The following is a 5,772-nucleotide window of genomic DNA, read 5'->3' as shown; positions in this document are numbered from 1 at the left end:
ATTTATGTTAGCTCACCACCAAATACAAAAAAGGACAGACATTTTTCACAGCACAGGTAGCATGCACAAAGCCAACCTAACTAACCAAGAACCAACCAAACTAACCAACAAACAACTTCATCAGATGACAGTCTTATAACATGTTATTCAATAAATCGTTCGAAAAATGTGCATATTTCAGGTATAAATCATAGTTTACATTGCAGCTACAATCAGAAATTGCACCGAAAGCAGACAGAATAATTACAGACACCAACGTCAAATACCTAAATACTCATCATAAAACATTTCTGAAAAATACATAGTGTACAGCAAATGAAAGACAGGCGTCTTGTGATTCCAGCCAATATTTCCGATTTCTTAAGTGTTTTACAGCGAAAACACAATATAGCGTTATATTAGCTTACCACAATAGCCAGAAACACAAGCCCTTCCCCAGTAGCAAAAGTTAGCGATCGTAACAAACCAGCAAAAGATATATAATTTTTGACTAACCTTGATAAGCTTCATCAGATGACAGTCCTATAACATCAGGTTATACATACACTTATGTTTTGTTCGAAAATGTGCATATTTAGAGCTGAAATCAGTGGTTATACATTGTGCTAACGTAGCATCTTTTTCCCACAACGTCCGGATATTTTTCTGACACTTTTTCTGACACACATATTCTGACCAAATAGCTATTCATAAACATAACTAAAAAATACATGTTGTATAGGAAATGATAGATACACTAGTTCTTAATGCAATCGCCGTGTTAGAATTCTAAAAATAACTTCATTACGACATCCAGCTTAGGTATAGCGAGAGAGTACCCAAAAGCTGGGCGCAAACGACTAGCACAACATGTTCGACAGATATATGAAATAGCATCATAAAATGGGTCCTACTTTTGCTGATCTTTCATCAGAATGTTGTACAAGGGGTCCTTTGTCGGGAACAATCGTTGTTTGGATTTAGAACGGCCTTTTTCCCTCTCGATTTAGCAAGCACACTTGCCAAGTGGCGCGAATCTCTCCATGTCAACAAACGGAAGAGAACGGAACACGGCAAAACTCCCGAAAAAATTTCAATAATCTGATTAAACTATATTGAAAAAACATACTTTACGATGATATTGTCACATGTATCAAATAAAATCAAAGCCGGAGATATTAGTCGTCCATAACGACAGCTTATCAGAAGGCAAATCCAGGTCCCTTGACGCGCTCTCCAGAAAACAGGAAACTGGTGACACGTCATACAAAGAGCTATTATACGAGCCCAGATCAAGTTACACACTCCATTTCTTCTCTCACTCCTTGTCGACATCTAGTGGAAGACGTATGAAGTGCATCTAAACGAATAAATATCAAGGACTTTAATAGGCAGCCCCTAGAAGAGAGCATCGATTTCAGATTTTCCACTTCCTGTCAGGAAGTTTGCTGCAAAAGGAGTTCTGTTTTACTCACAGATATAATTCAAATGGTTTTAGAAACTAGAGAGTGTTTTCTATCCAATAGTAATAATAATATGCATATTGTACGAGCAAGAATTGAGTACGAGGCCGTTTGAAATGGGCACCTTTTATCCGGCTACTCAATACTGCCCCTGCAGCCCAAACAGGTTAACTGAGTTTGAGCTTTCTGATGTGTGGAGAGTAAGGAATGCAAAAGTTAGGCAGTACACATGGCTAAAAATGAATGAAGGTCATGTCAGTGCAGCAAGGTTAGACAGGTTGTACGTATCTGATCAATACTGTAGTAGGGTTGGAAGGTGTGCCATTACTCCTGTGGGTTTCTCTGATCATCATATTGTTACTGTTGATATTCACTTGTCCTGTCCACGAAGGTCATCACCTACTGGTATTTTAATGTTAAATTGTTACATGATGTCAAGTTTTGTGAAAGGTTTTTGTTGTTTTGGGAAAAATGGAGGGTTAAAAAAGGTAATTTTGAGTCCTTGAGACAATGGTGGGATGTTGGGAAGGCCCAAATACGATTATTTTGTCAACAGTATACTGCTCTGTCTCAAATTGAAGTTAAAGAGACTATCAAGGCCCTTGAACAGGACATCAAATCAATTGAATTGAAGCTGCTCACTCAGAACGACCCTGGACTAGTCATGAACTTACAGGACAAGAGACATGAACTGAGGTCGTTTCTGCATGAAAGAGTGAAAGGTGCCTTGATTAGGTCTCGTTTCGCTTCCCTCAAGGACATGGATGCTCCTAGTGCTTTTTTTTTAACCTTGGACAGTCGACATTACAACGTAAACAGATGGTCTGCCTTCGTCTCCCTGATGGGAAGGTGACCACGGATGACAGTGAAATGCGTCAACATGCCGTGGATTTCTACTCTGCCCTGTATAAGGCGGAGGATTGTGACTCTCTGTGTACTGAACAGTTGTTACACGGTCTTCCTCAATTGGGACCTGAACAGAGAGTCGCATTGGACTCTGACATTACACTGCAAGAGCTGTCCAAAGCAGTTATGCAGCTCTCAACAGGCCGAGCCCCTGGCATTGATGGTTTACCATCTGAGTTCTATAAGCACTTTTGGGGGTCTATTGGGGAGGATTTTTATGAAGTGGTGTGTGAATCTTTTCATGAGGGTTCTCTTCCTGTATTCTGTCAACGTGCGGTGCTTTCACTGTTGCCAAAAAAGGGGGATTTGGCTCTCAAAAAATTGGAGACCTGTTGCTTTGCTGTGTGCAGAATACAAAATAGTTTCTAAATGTCTCTCAAACAGGTTGAAAGAGTATCTGGGATTGTTGGTCCACAAGGACCAGTCCTACTGTGTACCTGATCGCTCAATTGTTGACAACTTGTTTCTGATAAGAGATGTTTTAGACATTTGTAAACTGTCTGATGTAAATGTGGGTTTACTTTCTTTGGATCAGGAGAAGGCTTTTGACCGCGTGGACCACCAGTACTTGTTTAAAACGATGAAAGCCTTTGTGTTTGGGGATGTTTTTTTGTCTTGGATGAATTTACTGTATGCTGGGGCCTCGTGTATGGTGAAGGTGGGGGGTGGTTTGAGTTGCCCCATCCCTGTCCAAAGGGGCATCAGGCAGGGATGCCCAATTTCAGGGCAGTTATATAGTCTGGCGATTGAACCAATGCTTTGTTTTTTAAGAGCGAAGCTTACTGGTTTCTCTGTGCCAGGTGTAATGAAGGGTCCCACGATAGCACTGTCTGCGTATGCAGATGACGTGACCGTTTTTATTACAGGGGCTGAGGATGTTAAGGTTCTCTCAAACGCTTTAAAGGTGTATGAGGGTGCCTCCTCAGCTAGAGTCAATTGGGGAAAGAGTGAAGCGCTGTGGGCAGGTCAGCTTCAGACGGGGTCCGCTCCACGGTTACCAGGGGGGCTTCAGTGGGGCAGAGATGGGATGAAGACATTGGGTGTGATACAAGAGCTTCAGAGGACCCTTGTCAATTTCTTCTGGTCTGGACAACACTGGATCAAAGCTGCAGCCCTGTACCTGCCACTGCACGAGGGGGGGCAAGGCCTGGTGGACATTTCCTCTAGGATCATGGCTTTCCGGCTTCAAGCAGCCCAGAGACTGTTGTACAGTGACGGTTCTAGCTGGGTCGACACAGCCTACACACTGATGAGGAGAGCGGGCTGTTTGGGCTTAGACAAGCACCTTTTCCTCTTAAAGCTGGAGGGGGGTGAGTGGAATGGACTGACTCCATTTTATGAGTCTGTTATGCAGGCTTGGAGGGTTTTTGTCAAGTCCCGTAAGGCCGGCACGCTACCAGGGATGTGGCTTTTTGAAGAGCCTCTTTTTTTATAACACTGCCATCCAGTCCAGTGCTCTGGGTTCAGCCAGCCTGCGTTCATGCCTGTTAGGTGTGGGGTGCACCAAGCTGGGTCATCTGATGCAGAGCAGGAGCAGATCGTTGGAGGAGCTGGGAGAAAGAGCGGGGATCCGATCATCTCGCCTACTGAGGAAGGTCGTCGCTGAGGCCTGTGACTCCTTGCCAGTGCTTCATCGTCAGTATGTGACTGCCACTTCCAATTCTGATCAGTGGAAGGAGGGTCTGGATTATGTGTTCCCTGCACTGATTGTTAGTGCTGCGGTGGGGGCATTCAAGGAGGACGTGGGGATGCTGCTTTCCTTCGATACCCCGGAGCTGGGGGAGTTCAAGGAGGTGGGAAAGAAGGCCATGTACAGAATATGTGTAAAGGTGTCCCATGCCTCTTCCCTGGAAGGGGTAAAATCGACGAGGTGGGCGGGTGTGCTTGGTCCAGGTGCTTCCCCAAAAGGCTGTTGGCGATCATTATATAAACTGCCGATTGATAAGAGGACAGCTGACCTCCAATGGAGGATAATACATGGAGCTATAGCCACCAACATGCATCTGGTACACCTGGACCCTACTGTTGGGGAAGGGTGTCCATTCTGTGCAGAGTCTGAAACTCTGGCACACCTGTTTTTACTGTGTCCCAGGTTGGTCGGGATGATTGACCTGATCACTGACTGGTTCTCAACGTTGGGAGAGGTTTTCTCTTCCCAACTGTGTATATTTGGGCCAAAGTACAGGTTCAGTCAAAAGGGTGTCGTTGTGTTGCTTAATTTTGTGTTAGGGGCAGCAAAATTAGCGATATGGAAGACCCGAAAGAACAGTATTCGGGGACAAGGGTCTGTGGATGTGGTGGGAATGCTGGCAGCGAGACTGAGGGTTGAGTTTGCCTATTATAAACTTGTCAACAATATTGATCTGTTTTTGAGTATATGGGGTATTCAGAGGCTGTTGTGTTTAGTTACTGTGGAGGAGGAGTTGGAGTTGTGTTTTTAATTGATGTGTAACTGTGGTTTTGTATGAGTATTTATTGAGAGAGCGCTCGAGAGAGAGAGAGAGAGAGCGCTCTCTCTCGAGCGCTCTCTCTCGAGCGCTCTCTCTCGAGCGCTCTCTCTCGAGCGCTCTCTCTCGAGCGCTCTCTCTCGAGCGCTCTCTCTCGAGCGCTCTCTCTCGAGCGCTCTCTCTCTCGAGCGCTCTCTCTCGAGCGCTCTCTCTCTCTCGAGCGCTCTCTCTCGAGCGCTCTCTCTCGAGCGCTCTCTCTCGAGCGCTCTCTCTCGAGCGCTCTCTCTCGAGCGCTCGCTCTCTCTCTCGAGCGCTCGCTCTCTCTCTCTCGAGCGCTCGCTCTCTCTCTCTCGAGCGCTCGCTCTCTCTCTCTCGAGCGCTCGCTCTCTCTCTCTCGAGCGCTCGCTCTCTCTCTCTCTCTCGAGCGCTCGCTCTCTCTCTCTCTCTCGAGCGCTCTCTCTCTCTCTCTCGAGCGCGCTCTCTCTCTCTCTCGAGCGCGCTCTCTCTCTCTCTCGAGCGCGCTCTCTCTCTCTCTCGAGCGCGCTCTCTCTCTCTCTCGAGCGCGCTCTCTCTCTCGAGCGCGCTCTCTCTCTCGAGCGCGCTCTCTCTCTCGAGCGCGCTCTCTCTCTCGAGCGCTCTCTCTCTCTCGAGCGCTCTCTCTCTCTCGAGCTCTCGCTCTCTCTCTCTCTCGAGCGCTCTCTCGAGCGCTCGCTCGCTCTCTCTCTCTCTCTCAATCTCTAGCGCTCTCTCTCGAGCGCTCTCTCTCGAGCGCTCTCGCTCGCTCTCTCTCTCGCGCTCTCTCTCGCGCGCTCTCTCTCTCTCTCGAGCGCTCTCTCTCTCTCGAGCTCTCTCGAGCTCTCTCTCGAGCGCTCTCTCTCTCTCGAGCGCGCTCTCTCTCTCGAGCGCGCTCTCTCTCTCGAGCGCTCTCTCTCTCTCGAGCGCGCTCTCTCTCTCGAGCGCGCTCGCTCTCTCTCTCT

The 5,772-nt window shown here is 47.2% G+C and overlaps 1 pseudogene; it reads right to left on the bottom strand.

The window, feature by feature from the left end:
* Positions 1–5,240: 5,240 nt before the first annotated feature.
* The window catches only part of LOC120049531, a 797-nt pseudogene continuing 265 nt past the window's right edge, over positions 5,241–5,772 (bottom strand).

The sequence above is a fragment of the Salvelinus namaycush genome, chromosome 6, assembly GCF_016432855.1.
Source record: "Salvelinus namaycush isolate Seneca chromosome 6, SaNama_1.0, whole genome shotgun sequence".
NCBI classification, from domain to species: domain Eukaryota; kingdom Metazoa; phylum Chordata; class Actinopteri; order Salmoniformes; family Salmonidae; genus Salvelinus; species Salvelinus namaycush.
This window is presented reverse-complemented; position numbering and strand designations above follow the sequence as displayed.